General features: G+C 45.5%; 1 protein-coding gene across 3 annotated transcripts in view; it reads right to left on the bottom strand.

Annotated features, from left to right (window-relative positions):
- PCLO (piccolo presynaptic cytomatrix protein) overlaps positions 1–14,038 on the bottom strand; it is a 376,472-nt gene that overhangs the window by 113,686 nt on the left and 248,748 nt on the right. The gene's annotated exons all lie outside the window — the stretch shown is intronic.

Genomic DNA, 14,038 nt, shown 5'->3' with positions numbered 1-14,038 from the left:
AAACATTTAGGGGGACAGTTACCAGAACTTTACCTATTGTTGCACAAGTCACATGGTTTGTGCTTTCCAAATTGGTGGGGTTTATGATGGGGAAAGGGAGGTTGGGGATTTCATATGTAGGGGGTGTAGTCTTCCTCTGAGATTAATTTATTTTGATTTATACCTTCTAGCAGGTGTTAACTGTAATTGCTAGCTCCAAGCTCCTTTTGTGGCAGTTTTTCCATTCAGTTTTTTAAACCAAAGCCAAGAGGGAATTAAAAAGAATGGAAAATAAAAAAGGACATATGTTTTTCTTTTCTTTTTTTTTTTCTTCTTTTTTTGACAGCTCATCAAAAACACAATAAAACTGTAACAGTAATTTTTATTCAGTATATGACACTATAAAGGTCTGAAAGGTAGGGGTTGGACATGGATCATAGAAACACACAGAAAAAGTCCCATAAACTACAACAGAGAGAGCACCATGCATGCCTAACGAACTCTCCTCCTTATCACTATCTTTCCAGAATGCTGAGCAGTGGATTGTCATGTAGTAAACTACTTTGGGAAAACACTGATACTCTATGTTATCCCTAGTGAAGGGCTTGAGGGTGGCTGCATGACACAGTGGTTCAAAAAGCCCCAAAGAGAGTATGCCAGTCATAAATTGCCCTCCCATTCCTGTGCATATAACATAACAATTTTTACTGTAAAACTTAAATAACATCACTCTACGGGCCAGAGAACAGATAATGGAAACACAGATTGGCGTCCTCTTCAAGGGGCATTAACTTAAACTGGTACATTAGCTTTTGTTGGTTGGTGGTTTACAAACATTCTATCTCTCGGTGAGCATTTTTTTGTGTGTATATGGCTGCATATGAATGGTTACTACATTTATCCATAATTTCTATAAGCACCCATAGAGATCCTTACAGTGTTAGCTGCTGTTTATCATCCACATTTGTATACATTTCCATTGGAGCGGACAATTGACGATGCTTACGACACGCAGTATTTATTTGTTAGTTGAGTTTTTCATGGTGGACCGTTCAGGTGTCTTATACCACCAGCTTTCCTTAGTTTTACTAGTAATTAGTTTCCTTGATTTTTGCTTGGTTTATTGGTTACTCTCCTGAGATTTTATCTTAAGCACTGGTGTTGTCTTCAAGAGAGGTAGAGGTGCTCTTAGAAGTAACTCTCTTCTCCAGCAATCAATGGAAGCGAATAATTAAGTACTCTCCTCTATTAACTCAATACCTTATTCCAATTAGTTTTCTAAACCATACAACATATTTAAAGGGCTGCTCTGGTGGAAAACTGTATCACACATTTCAGAAGACAGGAACCCTGGTGGATGAGGATCCGCTGGACCTGTGTGGCAGATGACTCGGACCGTACCAGGGAGTGGAGTCTAAGGTGCCACTGGGATGGACTTTCTGCGGCAGGCGGCGCCCAGGTTGCTACCCCTGGCACGAATGAACCACACAGGCGGCTGAGGAGATGCAAGGCACAGGAGGGATAAGACAGCTCATAGTCAGGATAGCAGAAGGTCAGGGCAGGTGGCACAGTAGCGTAGTCAGGAGCGTAGCAAATGGTCAGTAGGCAGGCGGCAAGGAGCAAGGTAACAGAGCAAAGGATCAGATACACAGCAAGGCAATAACAGGAATGCTTTCTCTCAGGCTCAAGGCAACAAAGATCTGGCAGGGAAGTGAGGAGGGTGGAGGAATGTATCAATGATCCACAGGTGAATTACACTAATGAGCGCACTGACCCTAGGGGATGGGGGCATGCACGCTGGAGCAGAGAGGCTGAGGCGGGGGCAGGAGAAGCGCCAGGTGAGTAACGAACTGGGGCTTGCATGCGGGCGTGTCCCAAGATGCGAGTCCCAGCCCCGCCGGCAGCAGCAGGAAACTGGACCACGCGCTCGCGGCCAGAGTGTGCGGCCAGAGCGCATAACTTAACAGTACCCCCCCTTTGGTCTCCCCCTCCTTTTACAAGTCAGAAAACTCCTGAGAAGGTCAAGGTCCAGGATATTCTCCTCAGGCTACCAAGATCTCTCCTCAGGACCGTAACCCTTGACCAAAAAAAATGTTTAACTCTCACAGTTTTTGTAGCAAATATATCTTTAACCTTGAAGATGTCAGAAGAGCCGGAGACAGGTGTGGGGACAAGATTGCTCTGAGAAAACCGGTTTATGACAAGGGGCTTGAGGAGAGAGACATTGAAGGAATTGGGAATACGTAACATAGCACATAGCCGGAGTTTGTAGGAGACAAGGTTGATTTTTTATAGAATCTGGAAGGGACCAAGGTAGTGAGGACCGAGCTTGTAACAGGGGATCTTGAAGCGGATGTACTTGGATGAAAGCCACACCATGTCACCAGGAGAGAAGGATGGAGGAGGTCTTCTACTTTTATCTGCTTGTGCCTTCATGCGTGAAGAAGCCTGGGACAATGACTGTCAGGTCTGTTGCCAGATGGTAGAAAAGTCACGGACCAGCTCATCAAAAGCAGGCACACCGGAGGAAACTGGGAGAGGAAGAGGAGGACGGAGATGGAGTCAGTAGACAACACAAAAGGGAGACAACCTCATGGACTCGGAATCCTTATGATTATATGAGAATTCAGTCCAGAAATCGACCCAATCTTCTTGGCGAGCTGAAACAAAATGCTGAAGATAAGTCTCTAAGCGTGGAGTCCAAACCAATGACGTCAGAGGACCTGGAGAGAGCATCAGCCCTGATGTTCTTGTCTGCTGGACAGAAGTGAATGAAGAAGTTGAACCTAGAAAAGAACAGTTACCACCTTGCCTGGCAGGGGGTTCAAACGCTGAGCAGACTGATGGTATAGAGGATTCTTATGGTCGGAGTAGATGATGACCGAATGAGAAGAACCTTCCAATAAATGTCGCCATTCCTCCAAAGCTATCTTGATAGCAAGGAGTTCACGATCTCCAATGGAGTAAGTCCTCTCAGCAGGAGAGAAGAACCCACAAGTAACACTCTTGCCCTTGGTGTTTTTCTGAGTAAGAACGGCACCCACTCCAAAAGATGAGGTATCAACCTTCAAAGCAAAGGGTCTCTCCTGATCATGGTCTTGTAAGTACGGGAGCAGAGGCAAAAGCAGACTTTAAATGGGAGAAGGCCTCTTCAGCCTCTTGAGGTCAAGATTTAGGATTACATGCTCTTAGTGAAAGCCACAATTGGAGCAACCAAGGATGAAAAATGTGGGATAAATTGACTATATTAGTTTGTGAATCTCAGAAAGCGTTGAATAGCACGTAGACCTAAAGGATGTGGCCAATCCAATACTGCAAACAATATATCTGGATCCATCTGCAGGCCCTGATGTGAGAGACAATGTAGCCAAGAAACAGAAGACTAGTTTTCTCGAACAGGGATTTCTCCAGTTTGGCTTTGAGATTATACGTTCCATGTAAGTCCAACTTGGAGAAGACCTTGGCACCACGCAGACGGTCAAAATTTTCAGAGATAAGAGGTAGAGGGTAACGGTTCTTGACCGTGATTTTGTTAGGTCCCCTTTAGTCAATGCATGGATGGAGTGAGCCATCCTTCTTTCCAACAAAGGAAAAACCAGCTCCAGCAGGAGAAGATGACTTATGGATAAATCCCTTTTGGAGATTCTACTGGATATACTCAGCCATGGCTTTGGTCTCAGGAACCAATAGAGGATATATCATTCAACGAGGAGGAGTGGAACCAGGCATAAGATCAATAGGGCAGTCGTAAGGACGATGTGAAGGCAGAGACTCATCCTGTTTCTTGCAGAAAATGTCAGAGAAATCTTGGTAAGGTGGTGGCAGGCCAGGTAAAGGAGGAGGATGAGAAACAATTTTAGACTGAACTGATTGGGGGCAAAGCTTTTCACAGGATTGTCCCCAACGAATAATCTCTCCAGTTCTCCAATCCAGTTTGGGAGAATGGCGTTGCTTCCAAGGAAGGCCAAGAAGAATCTCTGAAGTACAGTATGACGGTACATAGAATTCAATCTTTTCTTTGTGCAATACTCCCACTTGCATGACAAGAGATTCAGTACGGAAGTGAAACATACAGTCCAGATTTTATCCATTAACAGAGGAGATGAACAAGGGCTTGGCAAGCCGAGTGACAGGAAGATGATACTTGTGGACCAAAGAAGCATCAATAAAGTAACCTGCTGATCCAGAATCCCAAAATGCTGTAGCGCTGAAGGAAGACTTGGCTGAAGCGAAGATTTGTACAGAAATACAGTCATGGCCGTAAATGTTGGCACCCCTGAAATTTTTCTAGAAAATGTAGTATTTTTCACAGGAATGGATTGCAGTAACACATGTTTTGCTATACACATGTTTATTCCCTTTGTATGTACTGGAACTAAACCAAAAAAGGGAGGAAAAAAAGCAAATTGGACATAATGTCACACTAAACTCCAAAAATGGGCTGGAAAAAAGTATTGGCACCCTTAACTTAATATTTGGTTTCACACCCTTTGGAAAAAATAATTGAAATCAGTCGCTTCCTATAACCATCAATAAGCTTCTTACACCTCTCAGCCGGAATGTTGGACCACTCTTCCTTTGCAAACTGCTCCAGGTCTCTCTTTTTGGAAGGGCACCTTTTCCCAACAGCAATTTTAAGATCTCCCCACAGGTGTTCAATGGGATTTAGATCTGGACTCATTGTTGGGCACTTCAGAACTCTCCAGCGCTTTGTTTCCATCCAATTCTGGGTGAGTTTTGAGGTATGTTTGGGGTCATTGTCCTGCTGAAAGACCCAAGATCTCGGACGCAAACCCATCTTTCTGACACTGTGCTGTACAATGTGACCCAAAATCTGTTGGTAATCCTCAGATTTCATGATTCCTTGCACACATTCAAGGCACCCAGTGCCAGAGGCTGCAAAACAACCCAAAAACATAATTGAACCTCCACCATATTTCACTGTAGGTACTGTGTTATTTTCTTTGTAGGACTCATTCTGTTTCCGGTAAACAGTAGAATGATGTTCTTTACCAAAAAGCTCTATTTTGCTCTCATCTGTCCACAAGACATATTCCCAGAAGGATTTTGGCTTATTCAAGTTCATTTTGGCAAAATGTAGTCTTTCTTTTTTAATGTCTCTGTGTCGGCAGTGGGGTCCTCCTGGGTCTCCTGCCATAGCATTTAATTTCATTTAAATGTCGATGGAAAGTTCGCGCAGACACTAATGCTCTCTGAGCATGCAGGACAGCTTGAATATCTTTGGAACTTGTTTGGGGCTGCTTATACACCATCCGGACTATCCTGCATTGACGCCTTTCATCAATTTTTCTCTTCCGTCCATGCCCAGGGAGATTAGCTACAGTGCCATTGGTTACAAACTTCTTGATAATGTTGCAAACTGTGGACAAAGGAAAAGCTAGACCTCTGAAGATGGACTTGCAACCTTGAGATTGTTGATATTTTTCCACAATTTTGGTTCTCAGACAGTTATCTTCTCCTCTTTCTGTTGTCCATGCTTAGTGTGGCACACACAGACACACAATGCAAAGACTAAGTGAACTTCTCTCCTTTTTATCTGCTTTCAGGTGTGATTTTTATATTGCCCACACCTGTTACTTGCCCCAGGTGAGTTTAAAGGAACACCACATGCTTGAAACAATCTTATTTTTCCACAATTTTGAAAGGGTGGCAATAATTTTGTCGAGCCCATTTTTGGAGTTTGCTGGGACATTATGTCCAATTTACTTTTTTTCCTCCCTTTTTTTGGTTTAGTTACAATACACACAAAGGGAATAAGCATGTGTATAGCAAAACATGTGTTACTGCAATACTTTTCTGTGAGAAATGCTCAATTTTCTAGAAAAATGTCAGGGGTGCCAACATTTACGGCCATGACTGTAGTTAATCGTGGAGAGGTAGTGTTCACACGAAGTGCTCCGGGCTAGCACAATACAAGCACAAATTCTCACCACGTGGACGTTGAAACATGAGTGCTAGACAAGGCTATCTCCTTGTTGGGGCAGGTTCCCTCTCTAAGCGCAGTTCCTCCTGTCTCTCAGCAAAACGCCCATCAATGCAAGTGGCCAAGTGGATAAGTTCAGCCAAAGAACATGGAGAATCACGTGCTGCCAGGGCACCTTTAATCCTGCTTGACAGTCTTATTTTAAATGTGGCACACAAGGCCTCATCATTCCATGCAAGTTCAGAGGCAAGAGTGCGGAATTGAACCGCGAAGAATTCCCTTGACAGAGGTTCAGCAAAGCCATCTCAGCAGAAGAGGCATGTGCGGGTTCTTCAAAATTCTGCCAAGAAGGCTGACAAATTGGAGGATACCAGAACGCCACGGTCCCAAAGGGGTGTAGCCCAGGCCAGGGCTTTTCCGGACAGTAGGCCACCATACCACATTCTGTCAAAAACTGTTTAGACATGAGTTCCAAGTGCATGGAGCACTGTGTAACAAAGTCTCTGCATGACTTGGAATCCCCATCATACTTGGAAGGTGACGGCAGACGTAGCTGAGAGCCAGAAGACACTGCAGGAACCGGTGGTGGGAGTGTGCCAGGTTGGAGTACCTGCTGCTGTTGTAAGGCCAAAAGCTGTTGCATCATAGCAGAAAGTTGAAGTTGCTGCGTCTGTTGGGCCAACTGCTGCGACTGATGTACCACAACGGAGGGAAGATCTGTGACTTCAGGCAGGGGTACGTCAGCGGGATCCATGGCCAGATATTACTGTAACACTCATGTTTCAGAAGACAGGAACCCCGGTGGATGTGGATCCGCTGGAACTGTGTGGCAGATGGTTCTGACAGTGCCAGGAAGCGGAGTCTAAGGTGCCACTGGTTTTCACCAGAGTCGGCCACAAAACGGGATGGACTTGCTGCGGCAGGCGACACCCAGGTTGCTACCCCTGGCACAGCTCGACCACACAGGCGGCTGAGGAAATGCGAGGCACAGGAGGGATAAGACAGCTCATAGTCAGGATAGCAGAAGGTCAGGGCAGGTGGCACAGTAGCATAGTTGGGAACGTAGCAAATGGTCAGTAGGCAGGTGGCAAGGAGCAAGGTCAGGTCACGGAGCAAAGGATCAGATACACAGCAAGGCAATAACAAGAATGCTTTCTCTCAGGCTCAAGGCAACAAAGATCCTGCAGGGAAGTGAGGAGGGTAGAAGAATTTATCAATGAGCCACAGGTGAATTACACTAATGAGCGCACTGGCTCTTTAAATCTTAAAGCTCCTGGGGGACGGGGACACACGCACCAGATCAAAGAGGCAGAGGCGGGGGCAGGAGAGGCACTAGGTCAGTGACGGTCTGGGGCTCGCATGGGGGCGTGTCCCGCAATGCGAGTCCCAGCCCCGCCGGCAGCAGGTAACGGGACCACGTGTTCACTGGTGCCATAAAGTTAAACAGATTGGTAAATTGCTTATATTTAAAAATCTTAATCCTTCCAGTACTTATTAGCTACAGTTTGCTCCACAGGAAGTTCTCTCATTTATATAGCTTTCTTTGAACTCAATAATGTATACTATTTCCCTCTTGAATGAGCTTTGGCAGCTGCAGCCAGTCAGAATTGTATTATTTAACTCTTACTATGCAAACATAAGTGGGAGGAATTTTGCATCAGAAAAAGCCAATATGCCATAATTTTGTAACCCTTTAAATCAGTACACAAAATAGCATCAGTTTAAATATTAGGGTATTGTACATGAAATATTACTCTAGACATGTAGAGATGTTTGAAAAGTAACAATGTAGATTAAATGAAGTATATTTATACTTTTCTATATACTCTCTGGGTAGGTAAAAGGTACTGTTTATAGCCTAAAATATAGCCTAAAATGAACTTCATACTCATGGAAACAATTTGATAGTATATTCAATCACTTAATTAAACCTGAACATTTTGTATGTTTGCATGGCATTGCAGAAATTAAATGAAAACAGATGGACACAACAGATGACATTTTGTGATCCATAATAGAATATCATGTTAGCAAAATAGGGCCAAAACATATTTTTATGTAGAACAAATAGTTCAGCAAGCTACAATATTCAGAACTCCAAAAATATGTCAGACAGAAAGGAAGAAAATTGGTAACAAAATTAGCATTATATCATAATTTAAAAGAAGCCTGTCAGCTGTATTTTCTTTTAAGAGATGCAGACACCATTGGATAGTTATTTGGATATAGAAGCAAACTGCACCTTTCCTGAAGCTAATAGTGGTTGCTAGAGATGAGCGAATCGAAGCTGATGAACCCGAATTTGTTACGAATTTCAGGAAATATTTGATTGCAACGAATGCAAATATCAGGGCATCTAAAATGGCGGATCCACATGTCAGTACATGGGCCAAGGGATGCTGGGAAGGCAAGGCAGGAAGGGAAGTAGGCGTTATGACCCTGAATCACATGCAGGATGCAGCCTATCAGCAGCCGGTCACCCCTGTGATCTCACAGCCCTATATAATTGGCAGCCATATTGCATTCATTCATTACACTGCAGAGAGATAGGACGGACACCCTGTGTGTGTGTATTACAGCAGAAAAAAGCACATTCCAGCAGTGTTAAACATCCTCCTAGTCACATCAGTGTTCTCGTGGACGGAGAGCATTTTTTTTTCACTGAAAATGATTTTTACTGCAGCTGCAGACATTAACCTCCCAGTCACTTTGTTCAGAATTGTATTACAGAGAGGGGCCCATAGCTGTGTGTTGCCTCATACAATTCAACAAGCTGCCTCAACTTCATAAACCTTAGCAGAGGAGGTAGGAATAATTTTTCAGCGCACTTCAGTGTCTTTGTTCCGCAAAAAAAAATCATCTGCTGTTTATACTAGTCTGTAGACTGTATAATAACCAGCTGTCCATTCCTAATAGTTGGTGACAGAGTGCAATTTTGTGTTTAGTACACAGCTTTTTTTTTGCTGACGCATATTTTTTAAGGGTACTGAAGCGCATTTTTCATCCCTCATCTGTGCATACCTCATACGTACATCTAAGTAGTGTAGTATTTTGTACCTGTTAATCTGTCAAGGGTCTACATACTGTGAAAGGATGGACAAAAGTAATCCCCTGCTGATGTTTTACAAAAATACAGAGTTTTTAGGCGCATTGTAGCGCATTTTCCTGCCCTCATTAGTGCATACCGCATACGTACATCTAAGAAGTGTACTATTTTTTACCTGTTAATCTGTCAAGGGCCTACATACTGTGAAAGTCCAGGCAAAAGTACTCATCGGCTTGTGTTGTACTCAGATACTTTTTAAGTGTACTGTAGAGCATTTTTCTGCCCGCATCAGTGCATACCACATACCTACATCTAAGTAGTTTACTATTTTGTTCCTGTTAATCTGTCAAGGGCCTAGATACTGTGAAAGGCCAGCCAAAAGTGCACACCTGCTGCTGTTCTAGATAAATACTATTTGAAGCGTAGTGAAGCTTATTGTACTCCCCGCATATACACACTAAGTATGTCAGGCAGAGAAGTGCCAGGACGTGCACAGAGGAGTGGCAGAGGCCTAAATCCTTCAGGCAGAGGTCACAGAAGACTAGGGGCGAGTGGCAGCAGGAGGCACAGCGAGAGGCCTGAGCTCCCGTTATCAGCTAGCGGTCATGTCTTGACCAGCAACCCATCTGCCATCATCGATTGGTTAACTCGGTCATCCACTTCATCACAAGTGACATCTGACACCCCCAGCTAACAGTCGGTGGGTTCCTCAGACAAAACCCTCAGTTCGCATGGCCTGGGAGCAGTCTCTGTTCTGCCATTTCCTCTGTCCTATGCTGTTCCCTCTCCTACAGAAGTATCTTATGCTGTGGGTTCTATTAAATCACTGAGGACGATCTAATAGAGGACAGTCAGCAGCTACTGCCCAGCTAAGAAGTGGAGGAGACATCCACCACTTCCTCCGATAGGCGGGCAAGTAGTGATGAGGAGAGTGACATGGGAGGCGGTGTTCAGGGTTCAGGGTCCTGAAGCAGACACTGTTGAGGAACCTGAGGAGGACATCAGTTACTTGCAGACACTTGTTGATGATGATGATGCCCGGGGGGACCACTACCTTCCTGGGAGGTAGTGGAACAGGGGTTCCTGGAGACGGCGGTAGTAGCAGTCATCTAGTGCGGACTGTTGGTCGGAAAATCAGCTACTCGGCAGTGTGGCAGTTTTTCATCAAGCATCCGGAGGAGTTTCACATAGCCACATGCAAGATATTTCTGCAGAAGGTGAAGCGTGGCCAGAGTCCCAATGTTGGCACCATGGCCCTGCATCAACATATGCTTTGCCACCATAAAGCGGCCTGGGAGAACCGTGGCTCCGATGTAGTGGTCCAACTTGCTGCATCACCCAGTGGCACGCCGCTTCATCTTTCAGCCAGCCAAGGCTCCACCACCTCAGCCGAAGGGAGCTGTGTGTCATACCCTCCTTCTGTCGCTCCAGATGCTCCTGCTCCTCCCACTTTTAGTCAGCTATTCGGCCAACAATTCATCTGCAAAGCTATGTCCAATAGAAGACAGTATGCACCCACTCATCACACAGCACATAAGCTGAATGTGCTCCTGTCTAAGTTGCTGGTGCTGCAATCCCTCCCTTTTCAAGTGGTGGACTCTGCACCTTTCAGAGAACTGTTGGCTTGTTCTGAGCCGAGGTGGAGTGTGCTAAGCCAATATTTCTTTGCGAAGAAGGCAGTACCAGCCCTGCAGAATTTTGTGGAAGAGAAGGTGGTCCAAACCTTGAGCCTGTCGGTGTGTAACAAAGTGCATGGCAGCGCTGATGTCTGGAGCTGTAACTACGGTCAGGGACAATACATGTATTTTACGGCTCACTAGGTGAATGTGGTTCCTACACAGCTACAACCCCAACTTGGACAGGTCACGCCGATTCCTCCTCCACACTGTCAGACCGTTGGTCCTGTGACAGTGTGCGACTACGCCTCCTCATCCTCCACCATCTCCTCAGCCTCCACTGCCCAGACAAGTCTCAATGGCCCTTTAGCATATCATGTGTGGGCATGGCGGTGTCACGCTGTTCTTCACATGGTTTGCCTTTGCGAAAACAGTCACACAGGGGAGGAACTGCTAAAAGTCATTAGTAAAGAAATCGGTGCATGGCTTACTCCACAAAAACTGGAAATGGGTACCATGGTGAGCGACAACGTGAAGAACATCTTGGCCGCGCTGCGACAAGGAAGGGTGAGCCATGCACCCTGCATGGAACATGTGTTAAATCTGGTTGTCAGGAGAGGCGGAGCCTAGCCGAGGACTGAATGGACGTGTGAGCCTGCAGCTCCCTGTCCTAGCACGCTACTAGCACCTAATACTGCCTTTTCACAAGCTGCATAATGGGCAAAATCGGTAGGGGAGCCTACCAAGATCACACAGAATCCCCTGGTCCGGGGAAAAGCCAAGCTGAAATGGACAAATTCTGGAGGAAGAACAACGCTGCCTCACCAGCGAGGCCTCCAGAGATGGCGCAGGCGTCCTCCCTCCAGAGCATGTATGAAGACGCGGAGGACTCGGGCGGCGAGGATGATGGGCAGGCTGCTGCGGGGATCACACAGAGGTTCCTGAAAACCTTTATGAGGAAAGCACTGTCCGAAGCATTGAAACCAGTGATCGCGGACTTAGCTGAAATAAAAACAGAAGTCCACGCCATAGGACACCGTACTGAGGCCTTGGAAGCTACGTGCACTGGGCTGGCAGCTCACTTGGAGGTATTTGTGATGAGGCAAGGCAGGTTAGTGGCGCATGTAAACTCAGCATTGGCACTAATTGAAGATCAAGAGAATAGAAGTCGTAGAAAAAACATACGTTTCAAGGGCATACCTGAGGCTTGGGCCCCTGATACTCTACCTGACGCGGCTATGCAGATCTTTTCCACCCTGCTGGGCCCTGAACGAGCGGCAGTGATAACTGTGGAGAGGATTCATAGAGCGCTGCGCCCCAAGCCTCGTCCTCTCGAACCTCCGAGAGATGTAATTTGTGGATGTGGATACTGCAGCAGTGCTCAAAGCTGCCAGGGAACATGGGACACTTGTTCTTGGAGAGGACGAAGTTAAACTTTTCCAGGACATATTTCCGGTCACACTGACTAAAAGGAGACTACTCAAACCTCTGTTGGAACTCCTAAGAGGCAGACAGATCCTTTTGGGTTATCTTTAAATCTAAACGGGAAAAGACTCACTGTCAGAACCCTGGAAGTCCTACCAGCTGTCTGGTCGTCACTTGATGTTCTGCCGCTGGATATTCCAACATGGCTGCCTGTCTCAGACCTACCCCAGCTACCTGCGTTGCCTCGACAGGAAGAATGAAGGTTGTCCCCAAGGCAGAAGTCTAACAAGACAAAGAGAACCCCGACGAAAGAACTCCCACCTCAGAACTGAACAGTTACCTGCACACATCAGTAGGACTGACGCTGGCTGGGATTTTCTCTGACAAGACTGTTACGTTCTCAACTGAAGGACTGAGTTGATCACACCTCGTCTGCAACGGAGACACAGCTGCCCTGGGAAGATCTTGACCCTGATATGGAGACTCCAAGTATTTGAGTGTACTCTTCTCTTCTCACTTTGGTTCCCTCTGCTTCTCCCATTTACTCTCGCCTTCTTCATAATTTTCCACTTTTATCTCCTCTTTCTCCATCTGTGTCCCCCACCCCTCTCTCTGAGTCCCGATCGTTATCTCTCTGCATATGGTACATGTCAGTGACGCTCCGGTAACTACAAGGTCACATGGACTGCTTATACTGGACATGTTATGTTTTTTACGTCTGCCATGTTCCACTCGCTTAGAGCTGGGCCGGGTGGAGAGAGGATGTTGTCCTATGTTTATTTCTCTGACTAATGTAATCTTCCACATAATGCTGGATAGTGTAGGTTGCTAAGTAGAGTATATTTTCTTGCTCTTTTAAGTTCTTCTTTTGACTTCTATCTCTCCCCCCTCCCTCTCTCACCTAACCTCTTGCATTCTTATTGGCATCCCTCCTTTCTCCTCTCCGCCAATGACTCTTTCCCCTCTACTTGCATGCACTTTGAGAATATTAAGTGCTCACATTAAATTTCTCTGGTAACTCCCAGTACACACCTCTGCCCTTAGGCACCGAGGTGATGGCAGACGGGCTCTGTACCTTAAGTCATAAATTCTCAGATGTAACATGCTTTCAACCGCATTTGATAACACACATGGAATAAATAGAGCACTTGTGATACAACCTAGAGTCTTGCTCCTCTCCTTCTTTACTCAAATCCTTTGACCCTTCTGACACTATCAATCCCTGCTTCCTTCCACTTGTCCTACCACACTCCCATACATGCTCTGTAAACACTCCTTTGGGAGTCCCAATTCACAGGTTGGATCTATACCTCATGCTTAGCTACCCTGTTATCTCAGAAGTTGGGTAACTGTTTGAAAGCTAGTTCTATACCTCCTTTCTTTATGTGTTTAATGGAGGCCTAAATTTGTCAAGGTTAGCATATATTTTTCTTTGTTATTCCTGGACCAAAATCTATTGTTTTTGATATAAAATTTGAACCATAGAAGCTAGGTGCTGGGCCCGTGCTCACAGGCTGGGGCTTCTGTTGGTATTCTAACTGACACTCCTCCTCCAGACCGAACCATTGTGAATACCTAGTTATTGGTTTTATTGTGGGTCACATTAGCACTCCTTTTGGTGTGCTTACCTCCTATTTCTACATTTAAAGCCCCCTTTAATTACCCCAGTTCTACTTCCCTGACCCTCTACCACTACACACCCTCCCCTCCCCACACACATTTCCATTGGCAGTGAACTAGAAGGAACACCTCCGCTCACATCACTCTCCTGGTTATACTCTACACACCTTACACAAACAACCCATCCATCCAACGTGGCAGCCATCACAGTACTTTCATATAATGTAAGAGGTTTCAATACCCCCAACAAACGGAATTATGTTCTAGAGGTGATAAATAAACGTAAGGCCTCCTTGTTGTTGCTACAGGAGACACATTTTAGAGAGGGGAAAGTTCCTAGACTTCCCACTCGCCAATATGATAGATGGATTCACTCATGCAACCCATCCTCCACTTCAAAAGCTGTCT

The sequence above is a fragment of the Hyla sarda genome, chromosome 4, assembly GCF_029499605.1.
Source record: "Hyla sarda isolate aHylSar1 chromosome 4, aHylSar1.hap1, whole genome shotgun sequence".
NCBI classification, from domain to species: Eukaryota; Metazoa; Chordata; class Amphibia; order Anura; family Hylidae; genus Hyla; species Hyla sarda.
This window is presented reverse-complemented; position numbering and strand designations above follow the sequence as displayed.